The sequence below is a fragment of the Talpa europaea genome (genome assembly GCF_964194135.1).
Source record: "Talpa europaea genome assembly, chromosome: 10".
In the NCBI taxonomy this organism is placed as follows: Eukaryota; Metazoa; Chordata; class Mammalia; order Eulipotyphla; family Talpidae; genus Talpa; species Talpa europaea.
In genome coordinates, this window is record NC_140077.1 from 32,488,144 (window position 1) to 32,505,069 (window position 16,926).

Here is a 16,926-nt window from a genome sequence, read left to right on the forward strand (position 1 = left end):
AATATAGGCGAAACACTACGTGATTTGCACATCAAAGACATCTTTACAGACACATCACCCAAAGCTGTGATAGTGAAGGCAAAGATAAACAGCTGGGACTATATCAAATTAAAGAGCTTTTGCACAGCAAAAGAGACAATAACAAAAACAAAGAGAAACCCCACCAACTGGGAGAACATTTTTGCACCCAACACTAATGATAAAGGACTGATCACAAAAATCTGCAAAGAGCTGATGAGACTCAACAACAACAAAGAAAATAATCCAGTCAAAAAATGGGCAGAAGAGCTTAAAAGAAACTTCTCTGAAGAGGAAATGCAAATGGCCAACAGGCATATGAAAAAATGTTCAACATCACTTGTCATCAGGGAAATGCAAATCAAAACTACCATGAGATACCATCTTACACCAGTGAGAATGGCACATATTAAAAAAACTAGCAACAACAAATGTTGGCGAGGGTGTGGAGAAAAAGGAACTCTTCTGCACTGTTGGTGGGAGTGCAAACTGGTCCAACCACTGTGGAAAGCTGTGTGGAGATTTCTGGACCTACTAAACATAGAGCTTCCATACGACCCAGCAATTCCACTCCTAGGTATTTACCCAAAGGACACAGAAACATCAATTCCAAAGAACACCTGCACCCCTATGTTTATAGCAGCACTGTTTACAATAGCTAAGCTTTGGAAACAACCCAAATGCCCAAAAATAGATGACTGGATCAAGAAGATGTGGTACATATATACCATGGAATATTACTCAGCATTCAAAAAAGATAAACACATGCAATTTGCTGCAACATGGATGGCGCTGGAAGGGATCATGCTCAGCGAAATAAGCCAAAAAGAAAAAGAAAAATACCGGATGGTCTCACTCATAGCAGGAATCTAGAAAACTTAAATAAGGGACCAGGAAAATGAATAACTATAAGAAAGTGAAAATCAAAATCAACAAAAAACTATGAACCAGAGACACTTTTAGGGGGGCGGGGGCGGGAGGGGAGGGATTGGGGTCAGAATGGGGGGCTGCAATTGTATGGGGAATATAACAATAAAATTTATAAAAAAAAAAAATAAAATAAAATAAAAAAAAAAAAAAAAAAAAAAAAAAAAGCTTTCTTTCTGAGATTTGGGGTAAAATACCTTTCCCATTTCAGATGGGGAATATAAGATCACTAGTCTATTTGTGTGTCCAGAATAACCTTAACATCATGTACATCACGTAAATCTGTATATTATGTAAACAGATAAACACACTATGTAAAGGAAAAATAAAGGACAATATCACTTCTGAAGAGAGATGTAGAGAGCCTAATATATTTTTGTAAACAAAGCCCATAACATGCATGTATATGTATATATATATATGTATTTGTATATACATATACATACATATATATGTATATGCATGTAACATATACATCTTCATGACCATGTTATCTTAATTCCAGGTGCTATGATTGTCATGATGTTTGGTTTCCACTTAAAAAGATTAAATAGTGTCATTTACCACCCTAACAAAATAAGGAAGAACAGTTATAAGACATTGCAAAAGATGCAGAGATGTTGATAAAATTTAACATCCATTCATCTTTGCTGTCTCAGCAGCTAAGAATAGAAGGAGATGTCCTGATCTGATAAAGGATATCTGAAAAAATATCTTGTTCCAAATATCATACAGAATATAGTATAATTAATTATACAAGTAGACTAAAAGAATAATAAACAGCTCATAGATTTTTATAATAGTTGTACCTACTTACACATAATCACGTGTAAGCAGAGGAATTACACAGCAGTAGGGAAAGAAATATAATAAATACAAATGGGTTCTGGGTTAGTTGGATATCCAAGTGGGTAAAAATGAAACTCAATCTCTATCTTGTATCTAACAAAAACTTAAATTTTAGGGAGATTGCAAATATATATATATGAATCACAAAACAATAAAGTTTCTAGAAAAAATAATATATAATAATATGCTCATGATCTTGGTATAGGAAAAGATTTTGTTAAATAAGACATAAATATCTAAGTGTAGAGGAAAACATTGAAAAATGGAACTATGTTAAAAATAAGCACTTGTGTTTAACAAAAGACACTGTTATAATTTGGGGGGGGGGAAACTAGAGTGGAGGAAGATATTTGCAGTTCACATACTTCTAGATAGAATGTAAACTATTAAGAAAAACTAATAGACTACCCAACAGAAAAAGAGGCAAGAGTCTTGAGCAAACACTTACCAAAGTGTGAGTTCAATTGGCTAATGAACATTTTTTTTAAAAGTGCTAAACTTTATCATAGTAACTGGGAAAATGTGAGTTTGAATTACAATATAATACAATATTTCACTTGCCAGAATGGCCAAAAATGATGACTATTTCTAAATACTGGCAAATACGATGCCAATCCACAGAAACTCTCATACACTACAAGTGGGAGTGTTAATTGATATAAGTATTTTGAAAAGCATTGACATTATTAAAATTGAAGATATTTAAAGCTCCCCCAATTTTACATCTGTCTCTACATCCCAAACAAATGTGGCTAGGTCTGTACCAATAGATACACACAAAGATGTTCATAGCTGCACTAGGCCTTAGAGCTCCAAATTGTAAAACACCCCATGTCCATCAAGAATAGAAAGGAAAAAGAGAAATGCTCATAAAGTGAAAACTTTTTTAACAAAAAATGTATGCATTACAGCTCTGCAATAATATGAAATTCGAAAAATAATGTTGATTAAAAGAAACTAGATCCAAACAATTCATATATATGGTTATGTTTATATAAATTTAACATATTAGGCAAGCTAATTTATAGCACTTAAAGATGCAAGAATAGGTGGTAAAAATACAAAGCAAGTAAGAAAATACTTCAGTAAAATTAAAAATAGTTAACTTTGGGAGTATAAGGAGAGAATTAGGGAGAGCAGAGGAGGCTCCTGAGGTGCTGACCTTGTTATATTGTGCTGACCTTGTTATATCGTGCTGACCTTGTTATATTGTTCTATTTTTGACCTGGGTTGTAATTAGTTGGTTATTGAGGTTTTGTAAATTGTGCCTCCTGTTTGTGTGTGTGTGTGTGTGTGTGTGTGTGTGTGTGAGAGAGAGAGAGAGGGAGAGAGAGAGAGAGAGAGAGAGAGAGAGAGAGAGAGAGAGAGGACATTGCCTGTGAAGACAACTTTATAAAGAATTTTATATATAGAAAGGAAAATAGAAGCAGCATGGCAGATGTTAAGGGAATGTGAAGATCAAAGCAGTTGTTTTTTAAGATGGGAGAGAGTGGGATACGTTTGTATATTAAAAATAGTTCTATAAAAGGGACATTAAGAGATGTGGTGTCAATGTGCTGCAGACCTTGAATTAGCTTTTAGAAAAAGGAGTTCCCCAGAAAAAATGGTGTTTGGGTGAGATTGACAGGAGTGGGAAGCTTCCCAGGTATGGGTATTAGGAGACCATCTTTTCCTTAGTGAGCTGTGGACTTCAGAAGCCTCTTAGGCTCATCTTAACCTCTACAGATTTTTCTGTCCCTGCAGTGGATCCTGTTCCTTCCTACTGAAGCAACTCTGCTCCTGCTGACTGCTACTCAGTCATGGTACTCTCAGGCTTGGCTAACACCTGCACAACTGCAAACATCAGCTTATATCACTCCACATATCCAGGAACGCCTGGGCAGACTCCCCAGACCTGCTCTCCTCTTTAGGGTATTTTCCCACACAGCACATGTCCCTGTTGTGAGTGCATATTCACTCTATTAGGCTGTCCTCCCACAAGACAGTATGTGCTATATATTCAGGGAGTATTTGGACCAACCCCTGGCACAATGCCTGGCATCTTGTAGGTGCCATTTTTTAAATGCTTGAATGCATGAATAAATGAAGGTTGTGCAGCGTATTCTTAGAAATATTATTTGAAGAAGTCAGAGTTTGTTGGCAAGAAATGTTATTAGCAATAATGTTTCTGCTCACTGATCAAATGCTCATATATTTAATCAAATAAATCATATTTGTTTGGACAGATGTTCATTAATAAATATATACTTAGTAATGACTATGGGAATGGCCACAGAGGCAAATCAGTTTTCATGTAGGTAGAATAGTAGTGGGGAAACAGCCTTGGGTTCATAGTTAAATTTTTAATTCCAGTTCTTTTTCTTCCAGATTTATTGGCACTAGATAGTTCTCCTAAATTTTTTGAACTGTTATCTTCTTATTAATAAAATGGGAATCACCATTCATCCTTGACATTGTTTTATTTGACTTTGGTAATGTACCATTGGTTTACAATACTTTATGTCATAGGAATGCAGCTTCATACCCTGATAAATGTAGACAGCACACTACCCCACTACCTAAGGTCTAGTCATCATTCACCATAGTGCAACTGACCTCTTTCTATTCCTCCCTTTCCACTTCCTCTTCCCCTCTGGTAGCATGTTTGTGAAGATTACATATTATAACTTATGTAAAGACTTGTAAGTTTTCCAGTGCAGAGCTATGCCCTATCCCTGTTTGATATGTGAGTGGAAAAATGAGGCAGGACGTTTGTAGCCGAATTGTGTACACATACCTCACATTAATAGGGATGGGGTACCAACGCTGAAGGTGTTCAGCTGACCCTCAGATCATTTGATGTCACATCTGGAAGGAACATAAAATTCATGTAGTCAGATTAACATCTTTACAGGTGAAGGCTCAATGGTCTCCAAGGGAAGGGCAGGTCGATGGCTTCATCTGGGAGCAGAGGGCAGCCTGTCTCTTAGAGACGACACACTTCTTCCTCCCTTGCTGGTGGGGGCTCTCAGCTAGGGCACTAACAGGCAAGTTATTTTGAGCCAGGACTTGTATAAAGAAAGGCTCACAGCGGTGCCCAGCCTTGGTCTTGCCATTGTGTTGGCCTCCTGTGATGCTTCCCTAGTTGCAAGGCACTTTGTATCAGCAGGAATGTGAGGCAACTTGTGAAATTCAATTAATTCTACAGCCAGCCCACACACCTCCTTCCAGGGCTGGCCTAGTCAGGACTAGGCGGCAGACCTGCTCTAAAAACAAGTTTCCTGACATTCCCCACCCCTTCCTTCTACAACTCCTGCTTAGGTCTTTTCTCACTCTCCATTCTATTCTTGACAGAAGACAGAGGTGATCTACGGTGAAGTGTTTTGCCTCTAAAATGTTGTTGCCTACCTACATTTGATTTGGTATCTTTGAAAACTTGAATTCTAGAATTGTTTGTGTGGAGGTTGAGAGGTAGCAACTAAGGTCCTCTTTCCTCTCTGGAGTACTAACATAGTAAAAGCAAAAAGGCATAAACATCTATATTCTACTGTTTCTGGGATGCACCTGTAATCATTAAACATAGGGGTTCCTGTTAACAAAACCCAAATATGTTCACCAGCTTTCTCCCCTATGGAGTAGACCACAAGAAACAGAGACTTGCCTTGGTTTTAGTGCATGAGGTAAGAAAACTGAGCCCACTGCTTTATGGTAAACCCACATGTCAGGACTTAAAAGCTGGGGGACCTGAGTGTGGATTTTATTTCTGAGTTCATTAATTTCTTTTTCTTAATTTTGCTGAACCTTATTTTTTTTTCTCAGTTCTCTTAAATTTCTGTGACTTGTCTTTCTGAGTTTTCTTGTATTACTTGCTTTTCTGACTTCTGTTTTGTGTTTCTAGAGGGTTGTTCTCACCTTGTGACATTATTTATACACTCTTGAATTTCCATATTTCCACATGTAATACTTTTTTGTCTGCCTGTTTTTCTACTTGAGGTCTCCCTGTTTTATTATTATATTAAATATTTTTAGCATTGAGTTTTATTGGTTCATTCATTCATTCATTCATTCATTCATTCATTCATGCCTTTGCTGACTTCTATATGTCCTCAGATCTGTTTTGTAGTTGCTAAGTCAGTGGGGTGGGGGAGAGCTGGAGGGATACAGAACTCATGTTTGAGGTACCCCTGAGATCTATCTTTTCTGAGGTTGGGATAAGAGACTCAATAGTCCCAGTGTTTTCAGTACATCTCCCAAAATAGGTGCCAATCCCAGATGGTGGGAAGGAAAAGTGCAAATCAGGCCTATTCTGCTGTTATCTTTACTGGCCACCCTAATTCCTTTACAATGTTTCCCCCTCTTTCTATGGAGCATGCCTCACACAACCTCTGCTTCCCTCTTCCCAGTGCCTCTGGCTGAACTGACTACCCTGCCACTAGTTTCCTTACTCCACCCATAGGTTTCTCTCTGCACCTACCTCCTGTTCAGTGTAGCATGAATCTCCTCTCTATCAACTCTGAGGAAGCTTGCACTGGTCTCTGTTGAACAGGTAATAATCCATCCTCTTCCGATCTGAGAGACTATCTGCTCAACTAGGGTCCCTTGGACTCACTGCTGCAAGAGCTGTAGCACATGGGGACCAGGCCCTGAAGTTGCCTCTGCCAGGATTTGTAATATCTATGCCCTTTGGCAGGACCTGCTCCACTGCTTTCTAGGACCTGGTGGGTCTGGGTTGCTTCCAGGAACCTCTCTGGGGCCCATAGGTGCCTATCACATTGGACCTGCTTTCTGGTTCTGTTCCTGGACTCACTGAGCTCTGGCAGGGTCTACATAGTCTGTTTTCAAGACCTTCCTGGGGCTCACTGAGTTTTGTAGGGGGTCTACCACCAGCGCAGCTGATGCTGGGAGTCACTGAGATCTGTGAAGCCCTGCAGGGGCAGTTCTGTTTCCTGGACTCTCCCTGGATATCACTGAGGACTGGTGGGGATGGGGTGGGGCTGTCTACCTTGGTGGGTCTCCTTCTAGGACCCTTCCTGGTGCTCACTGGGCTATGCTGAAGTCTATGGAGGCCTGCGGTGCTGACCTGCTTCCAGATCCCATCCCAGAGCTTGCCTAGGTCTGTGAAGGGTTACTGTGTCAGGGCCTTCCTTGCCAGTTCCACTCTGCTGCTTACAAGGCCTGCTGGGCCTCTGGGTCTTTACCTGGCTCACCTGGGGGGGCTTCTTACTTGGCCTGTTCCACTGCTCACTGGGATCCCCTTCCTTCAAATATTACTCCTAGCATGTGCTGTAATCATTTGTTTTCTATCTGGAAATGATTGGCTTTGTTCTGTTGCAATCTAGTTTTGAGTAGATGAGCCCAGGTCTTTTCTCTGCCACAGCTTGCCACACTATCCTTTGTTTTCATATTTTATCATATAACATTTACTTATTGAAAAGACTACATGCATGTGACAGCACAGGTTTTTGTCCCAAAGAGCTAGTTGTTAACTGAATTTTTTTTTAATTTAAAATATTTTTTAATATGAAATATTACAAATAAAATTTATATAATACAGCAGACCTCCATATAACATACCCATCAGGGTATATTAGTAAATATTAACACTTTACAATGCTTGTTCTGTATACTTTTACTTAAAAGGGGATATTCTTTTTTTTTGTCTTTGACCTTGATGATTTTGAAGAGTCCAGGAAGGTTATAGAATGCCCATTAATTTGTGATTGATGTTTCCTCATGACTATTTTCATGTTGTTTGGCACAAATAGAAAAGGAATGTTTTATTCTGTTTAATGTAGCAGATCAAGAATCACATGATTAAAGATATACCCAATATTAGTGATATTAATTTTGATCATTTGGTAATGTGGTGTTCACCTGGTTTCTCAGCTGTGAAAATACAAATCACTGATAAGTACATGAAAAGATTTTAACATCATTAGTTACAAGGGAAATGCAAATCAAAAATCACAATAAATACCTCTTCACATCCATTCTCAAAGTTTAATATAAAAAGACAGCCATAAATTTTGGCAAGGATGTAGAGAAAGTGAAGCCTTAATATATATCTGGAATGTGTGTAAAATTATACACTTGGAATGCATGTGAAAAACAAAACAAATGTGAAAAACAAAACAATAGAAAATGTTCCTGGAATCCCTCAAAAAGTTAAACAGCAGCAACAGTTAAACCTATGGTTACTATATGACTCAATAATTCCACTTTTAAGTATATACCTGAGTAGTGAAAACACATTCACACGAAAACTAGCACATCAGTGCTCTTAGCAGCATTATTCATAATAGCCACAAAGTGGAAACAACACAACTAATGAATATATAACAAGTATAGTAAGTCTGTATAATAAAATATTATTCAACAACAAAGGTTAATAAAGTATTGATACATACCATCACATGAATAAGCCTTGAAAACATCATGCTAACTGAAGTTAAGTCAGACACAAAATATCTTATGTTATATGATCTCATTTATGTGAAATGTCCAGAACAGGCCAAGCCATAGAGACAGAAAATGATTTAGTTGTTTCCAAAGTTTGGAGGGAGGGGCATTTGAGGAGTGACTCATTAAATTCATTTAAATTTAAATGGACTCCTGTGGTTATCCACTACTGTATTAGAAAGCAAAGCTCTAGAGAACAAACATGCATCCCAGACTCATTAAATTTTAATACATATTAGTCCTTTACCATCTCATGGATAATGCAAGGAACTTAGAATACTGTAACTCCATTTACTCTCCTCCACACTTTTATTATTTTGCTCCTGTGTTTAATTTAATTTCTTCATATTTCGAACCTCATAGACACCATCATTTCGATATAGTCAACATGGAAATATATTACCCCCATATTTTCTTTTTCACTATTCTTCATTTTTTTTCTCACCTTTCTTTGTGGATAATTTTTTAAAAACTGCTAGAATAATTTCCTTATTCTTTTTTATAAAAAGATCTTTAAATATATTTTTATGTTTCCTGTAAACATATTTTTAACTTCCATTTAGTTCAGAATGTTTTTGTTTTACCTTCGTCATGGATGAATAATTTTCCTGGGTATATAATTTTAGGTTGACCATTATTTTCTTTCATTTCTTTGAAAATAACATGTCATTGCTCTCTGAAAACTGCTATTTCTGTTGACAAAAATCATATTATTTATGTGAAATGAAATGTACAGCACAATATAACAAAAACACAAAATATACTTTTCCACTATTTTTTTCTCTCTAAATAAGTAAAGGAGAGCCCCTGTGTTTGAATTTTGAATATGCTATCTGTTCATGATTTATCTATTTACTCTTATCTATGGAAATTAACTCCAAGTAGATAACCTCTAAGGGTCCCTCATCTCAGATTTAGATATGACTCAGGAAATAGTTGGTTATTCCTATTGACTCATAAGGGACAGACATTCTGCTAAGGGTATCCTAAGTTTCCTCTTGGATGCTCTGCACAGTGACCATGACTGAGTAATACAAATTGAAAGAACAATTCAGATTCTTCATTGAGCACTAGGAGTACAAATGTGAAAAGGCAAGTAGTAGAGCCTCAATTAATTTGTAATTTAGTGTAACCAACAATTTCATTGTCCAGGGACAGGGATACAACATAAATCAATACTGTAGTACTGTCCAAGGACAAACAGGTTACCTTTCAGAGACTGAAGTTGAACAATGGGACAAGATACTTTCTCAGGAAAGGGGCCAATTCAAGAAGTGGAAAGAACAGGGGCAAAACAACAGAAGTGCAGAAAATATAATGTGAGCTAAGTCTTGGACAGGTGGAGTAAGTTTGGGAAACATGAGACTGACACTATGACCAAGTTTGATATTTATTTAGTTACAGAGCACTTTGGATTTATCTTGAAGCTGTTAGAGAGGCACTGGTAAGTTTTAATGAGGGAAATAAAATGGCATTTTACCAGATGAATATGCTACAGCATGGTATGTGCGTGCTTGGACACCAAGCATTTGTTTGAATACTTCCTAAGCAGTAGATGAACCTGAACTAATGCTCTTGGACTGGAGAGGAGGGAAACAAAGACAATAACAAAACTTGAAGTAGTAAGATTTTCAGGACCCATTTGCTGGGTTGAAAGAAGTAAGTTCAAACGGTGTGAAAAAGAGGAACATCAGATTCCCAGTGGATTTTAGTCATTCACCAAAATGAAAATAGAAATTTAATAGGGAAATGGGAAAAGAGTGCTCAGTAATGCACTTGCTGGAAGTATTAGCAAATTTAAACAACAAGATGTATAGTGGTACCTGATGACTTTGCTCCTTTCCCTCCCACCATATTGTAAGACTTGGTGTTAAAAATTCAGTTCCATGGGCCTCCCCAGTGGCGCAGCAGTTGAGCGTTGGGTTGTGAAGCTGCCTGCAGCCTCTGCAGCGCTGGTTCAAACCCGGCCACCTGCGAGGTCCCACACAGTGCACAGACCTCTCCTGCCGCCCGCTGCTCCCCTCAGCAGTGTACTTGGTCCTTCTGCCTGCTCTGCTCCCCGCTCTGGCTCTGGTGAATTCTCTCACCCTCCCGCACTTCTGACTGTAACCAGTGCTTGTATAAATAAATAAATAAATGTATTTTTTAAAGTACCTTTTTTTTTCTTTTTAAGATTTATTTATTTATTTATTTGTACAGGCACTGGGTACAGTCAGAAGCAAGGGAGGGTGAGAGAATTCACCAGAGCCAGAGCGGGGAGCAGAGCAGGCAGAAGGACCAATGTATACTGCTGAGGGGAGCAGAGGGCGGCAGGAGAGGTCTGCGCGCCATGTGGGACCCTCCTCTTGTGGCCGGGGAGCAGCTGGGGATCAAACCGGTGCTGCAGAGGCTGCGGGCAGTTTTGCAACCCAGCGCTCAACCGCTGCGCCACCAGGGAGGCCCTAAATAAATAAATCTTTTAAAAAAAAATCAGTTCCTTAGTCACCCTGGTCATTTTTCAAATGTCTGTAGCCACATGTCAGTAGCAACTAACATATTTGATGACACAGGTCTAGACTAAAGGTCGGATCAATCACTTCCCTATGTATGCATGTGCACTGATAAATATGTACACAATTGTCAAGATGATGTCCTTCATCCTCTCATAGGCAGTGCTTTTGTCTATATCTTGTATGACCTTGAATGTTTGTTTATAGCTGAGATTTTTGGCTTTAACAGAGTTATGAGAGTGTTGATTTCTTAGTGTTATCATTAGATCATTTTCTGGAATCTAATGTTAAAAATCATTCTCCACTTGGCCAAGAATGTGATCAATATCTGAAAATCCCACTAGTCTATTATATCTCTTGCATAATTCCTCCTTTCCTTGGGTTCATACCAGACCTGTCTCCTTAAACCTAACTGATGGATAAAATCAGGGTTGCCATGACTCTGAATGGCAGCTTGGAGGATAACCCCGGGCTTCAGCAAGTCTCAACTACCTGAAAATTTGGCATGTGCTCTTTTAGTCACCAAACTTAGCATATTAACCAATGACAAAACAAGGAATGACTGAATCAGCAAGTAACTTTGAAATGGAACGTAGTTCTATCTTTTCTAAACCTTAAGTCAAGCTTTAATATGACTGTAAATATGTCACAGTGGAGCTTTAAGGATAAAGTTGATGCTTCATGGAAAGATATCCCAACATGATGCCTTGTCCAATGGCATCACTATGCTTCTCAGAGTTCACAGGGCCCCAGCCATTGGTAATGGTAAACCGTCCTATCCACAGTCCAGGTGAAATATTAGAACTAGTCAGCCCATCTTGCCCCACATCCACATTCATTCTGTAATAAAACACAATCCTTTTCTTAACTGCACATTGTTTTAAGGTTTCTCTGTTTCTGAAATCCACTTTTCTACTGTAGACCTCGCTCAAACCCTGACCCCTTTAAGGTCTTGCTTTATGCTAAATTAGTGCGTGTCCATCAAGTCCTCCCAGAATCATCACTCTACCTGCTAAATCTAAGATTCTGTATCCCCAATTGATGTTGATTTCTGGCAATCTTCTTTAACAGATGCTTGTTTTCTGGTAGGAATGCAGCCTCACCATCCTTATGTTCCTCAGTGCCTCTTCCAATCTGCCATTCTATATTCATGTAAAACAAGCTCCTCATTTGCCACAATGGTTAAATGTGCACAACCAGCAGTCACTGTGGCTACATTGCTCACTGAAAGGTTATTCGAACTTTCTTTTGTAAATTGGGAAGAACAACAGTGTATATCCCATAAGGACATTTTCAGTATTAAGTTAATTAAGTTATATGTCAGTCTGTAGAACACAGAAAGCACTTAATAAATGTTAGCAGTTATGGTGGTTATTGTTTGATGCTCAAATCCAACTGTAAACATTTCTATACTCCCTTTTCACCCTTTGTTTAGTCATTCATCAGAATTTGAGGAAATTGACTACTTGGGTTACAGTCTACTATGTTATCCTGATTTTCATACCAGGTCACTTGCAAAAATACCCATCTGACCTTCTTAAACCTGGTAATCTGGATGCTGCTACTCTCTGGACTTAATCTTCTATGCCTTCTGTTTAGAACCTTCATATAGTCTTTCATTTTATTAAGACATCAGGCCTTTGCTACTCTATGTTATCCCATCTATCAATGGATTTTCAGATTCACTTTTGTTCTAATGAAGTATTCTTGCCAAAACCCTCATTTCCTTTTTCTGTATGTCCCTATGATTCCATGAACCTGTATAAATACAAACATCTGCCTTCATTTCTATGTTGGGACTATTGGGTTTACCTAGAAGGCACTGGACAAATAGAAATTTAGTGCTACTTTATAGATTTATGGTCCCAAGTATCTACTGGGGTATTAGTATTTTCTGATAACCATACACATAGTCCTACCTTTCCTTATTTCTATTTATCTTTCCACTATCATTTAAGAATATAAACAATTAGAGAATTTTTCCCTAAGACCAAGATAGTTGGTTTTTTTCCTCCATGCCTTCATAGCATCCTAAATTGTCTCTTTCATAGCTCACATCAAACTGGGTGAAAAGTGATTCCTTAATTATCTCAATCAATTACTGAACTGTTAGTTCCTTAAGGACAGTGTACTCAGTTGAATATTGTTCCTCCAAAATTCATATTTACTTGGAACCTCAGAATATGAAATTTGGAAATAGGGTCTTTGCAGATATAATTGGTTAATTTTAAGGGTTATATTGGAATAGATTAAGATGTACTCCATTCTAATATCTGGAGTTCCTACAAGAAGGTCTTATGAAGATACAACATGCAAGGGTAATGAGACCATAGGACAATACAGAAAGAGATAGGAGTGAGGCATCTGCAAGCCAAGGAATGCCAAAGATTGCAACCAGTCAGAAGCTAAGAGAGAAGCTTGAAACAGATTTTCTTTCAGAGTCTTCAGAAGGAGCCAACCCTGCTGATATCCTAATTTGGGATTTTTAAAATAATAATATACAGTATAAAACATATCCAGAAATCATAAGTTTCTGTTGTTTAAGTCACTGTCATATAGCCATCCTTGTGTTTCAAAGTTCACATTGCACCATTTTTCTTTCAAAAAAGACCTACATTAATACTTTTTTCCGCTAACTAAATTAAATCCTAAAATAATTTTCACTTTTATGACAAAAGTTGAAAAGCAAAATTAGTGTTAGTGTTTGTTTTGAAGCAACCATTATAGGGAGTACACCTGATACACAACATTGGCCTACCCAATGTCCTTTGCCAGAAACTCTACAGGTTGTATACCGATGATATCATGCCTGCTTTTACTATATGTCAGTGTTATTTTAGGTTTATTGTGTTACTTGACAAGACTTAGTAGGCCGTTTTGTAGGTTTGAGAAAGCACAAAACCTTTGCATAAAATGAAGATAAAAAGAGTGACAGTGGTGAAGGAAGGAGGAAGAGAGGAAAGGAACATGAAGGATGGAGAGAGGGAGAGAAGATAAAGAATTTGTTACTGAAATTCCCCAATTCTGTAATTGAAGGAAACACTCAAAGCTTCTATTATTAATGCTTTAAACTTCATCATATTGGGTGCCATTTGTGATTCAATTACTGAGACCCAGGAACCCCTATGACTTGTAGAGTTTTTTTTTAATATTATGCATACAAGAACTGGGGTACAGACCAGAGGTGTGTGGATGGGGGTGATAGGACTCACCAGAGACAGAGTGGGGAACAGAACAGGCAGACTGACTGAAATACACTGCTGAGGGGAGCAGCGGGTGAGCCAGGAGAGGTCTGCTGCGCCATATGGGTAGCTCCCTCGCCGGGGATCAAACTCATGCTGCAGCCGCTGAGGACAGCTTCATAGGTTGCGTCTCAACCCTTGCGCCACCAGGGAGGCCCATTGTAGAATTTTTGAATGAGAATTCATTTCTGCACACAGGAAAGCTTAACCTCATTAATTTAGGTGAGAATTTGACCAAAAACTCTTTGCCTTGAGAGCCAAGCACAGCCATTCTAATTAGTGTTTGTTTCACTGGTAAATGTTATTAAAGGGAAGCATTTGTTTAGAACTTCTGGCCAGTCATTTTCCTGTTCCTTTTGTTTGTTTCGCCTTTTTGCAAATGCATCCTGGGCTAGGAGCCATTCTTGTTTCCCTTTTGCTAGAATCCTAAATGCAAGCAAATAAAGATGCTGTTTGGCATAAAAACATATGAAGCCATCTCAGTAATTAGTACATTCCATGCATTCAACAAAACAGGAGGACTGATAGGCTGAAACATGGGGCACTTGTTGACAAGAACGCCATCCATGAATCTGTGGTTTGCTAGCTTGGGGACCAGTGACAAGAAAAACCCATCACAGTTTTCCTTTGAGCCTTTGAAAAATCCCATCTGGGAATTTTGTTTCAACCAAATCACCCCCTCATCTGTTGGCAGATTGCGTCCATGAGTGTCCTAATGTTATGGATGAGGCAAAAATTTGACAAGTAGACCAAAGAGAAAGTTAGGAATTGAGGTTGCCACAGGTAGGCTGAAATATGGAAGAAATCAGACTGTAACTGAAACACACACACACACACACACACACACAATGCTAGGCAAACAAGGAAGAGAAGGAAGCTAGTGAAATTTGAAGTAGCTAGATAGTGTCAACTCTCATATTTCTGAAAATAAGTGACTTAAGGGCATTAATATGGATGGAAGGGGAATGGTGCCTCTAACATAATCTGTAACAATGTAGTTACTTAAATTGTAAAACTGAGATCCACACTTACTGTGTTCTTACTACTAGCTACATGCACTGCAATACATGTAGCTTTATGTATATATTGACTCACTTGATTGTCATAATACTCTGCCTTTTAATTTCATACAACTGTGTATATGAAGAATTTGCCACAGATTCTTAAACAGCTACAAAGTGAAGACTCAATGGTCATAAACCACAAACCACTAGTGAGGCCCCCACCTCAAAGCTGTTTTTTCTCTCATGCTGTAGTTTGTTTGTACTTATTTAGCTATTTTGTATTATTTATTTGACATGATGATCTATCTTTGATACCTTATGACTGCTAGCTCAAGGTCAGGAATTGAGGGGGGTGTGGCTACCTGATCATATCATTTTTTGAACTGAAATTATATCATGTTGAGATATTTATATATCAGCAACTTGTATTTATTTTATTTTAAAATAGTTATTTTTGAAAATATTTTTCATAAACATTTCTAAAGAAATGGCATTACTGTATACATTAAAGCATTACAAAACATATTTTCTATTATCTGAAATTAAAAAAAGCAAAAATGTATTCATGACAGATATTCATATATCTTAATCAATTTTGAAGCCTTATATATCTCACTGTTTTTTTTTTAATTTCTTAATTCTTATGAATCTTTTATATGTTATTTTCTCATAGAAGATAATTTTATTTATTTATTTATTAATTTTTTACATCATTGTTCATTTTTAAACAATATTTGCTTCTCCCACTCCCTCAGGTATAGTCCCCATAGAGTTTCCTTCACCAATGCACCCCTCTCACTGGTATTTTTAAAGATTATACTTTTGACATGGGCTTACTAATTATGTTTTAAATAAAATCACCCACAATGTTTTTCAAGTTTGCAATTTATGGTTACTACATTTCAAATTGTTGGCATTTTAAGTTATTATTTTTCTGTTGACCAGGTCTTTAAATGAAAAGGTACCGCTTCTACAAATACTGAAATACTTGGCCATTTCAAAGATAATGTTTACATTTAGTAGTATAAAAGGAAGTTATTCATAATCCTATTTTATAATAAAATTGATTTCTATTTTAGGCTATGTTTTTATAAGGCTGTTATTTGGCATCACTCAAGTGTGTCGTTCCTTGAAAAATACTTCTACAACCAAAATCTTACCAATTTATTTGGAGTGTTTCACCAAATGTAGATGCTGCCAAACCAGAGAGCATCTCAATTTCATTCTGCTCCAATGTTGAATATCAATTTATTGAAATAAAAATAGCAGCCCTATCAAAAGATCCTTCCCACAGTTGAAATATTTGAAAGAGTAATTACAGAATTTAAAAATGAAATCTTGAACACAATTTGAATTCTCTTTGTTTAATCTGTTGAGTTTCACTTGCCTTTGCAGGATTGCATTTAAATGTCTTGCTGTTTGCAAGCTTTGCTTGCAAATGTCTTAATTTGCTAAAATCTCAAAGGCTGAATTTTTTTGGTATTTCATTTGTTAAATATGTTGATTAAAGTTTTACAGCTGATTTTTAATAAAATTCATGCCAGATTCAGAACACTCATTAAACAATGTTCTATACCACTGTAGGACGTTTAAGTTGATTTGCAAAGTACTTCTTCTAAAGTGCAAACGTTTTAAAAATGTAACCGATGTTGAACGACAAGGACTGAAAGCATTAACTGCCAAGCTGAGTATCTATAGTCAACATTTTGGTCACACTATATCTGCCATTCAGTTTCTCTGTGTATAAGCAAATGTTTATCTATTTTGACTAGAGTTTTTACTTCAATCATTAGACTATTGGTGCTTTTGTTTATTGCAAACAATTCAGAGTATATTTTTGTCCCATTGATCCATTAACTGAGTAAAAATATTCTCTTTGCCTTGAGCCTATGCCTCACTAACATTTTTATTTGTATTGTTATTGAAAAGCAACTTTATTTTCAAAGTTGAATTTTTAAC